This window comes from Berghia stephanieae, chromosome 8 (genome assembly GCF_034508935.2).
Source record: "Berghia stephanieae isolate SIO BIC M18660-M18661 chromosome 8, UCSD_Bste_1.3, whole genome shotgun sequence".
Taxonomy (NCBI): domain Eukaryota; kingdom Metazoa; phylum Mollusca; class Gastropoda; order Nudibranchia; family Aeolidiidae; genus Berghia; species Berghia stephanieae.
The window spans coordinates 13032866-13033103 of record NC_088367.1 but is presented as its reverse complement, the minus strand read 5'-3'; positions in this window follow the sequence as shown (position 1 = coordinate 13033103).

Below are 238 nucleotides of genomic sequence, written 5' to 3'. Positions count from 1 at the left end.
TAATATGAAATGAAACAGAAGGAAATACTATGATTCATTAGCAGTGATGCTCTTCAATCTATAATAATTTCTTTTTATCCTTAGCTATGCTTTTTTAATGACTGTCATGATAAATAAATGTTTTATTTTTTTGTATTAGGATATATATATATAAATGTTGTCATTTAGAGCCATACCACAGGCAGGAAAGTCGTTGAAAACATAAATAAATGAATTAATATTAATTATTATTATTTTT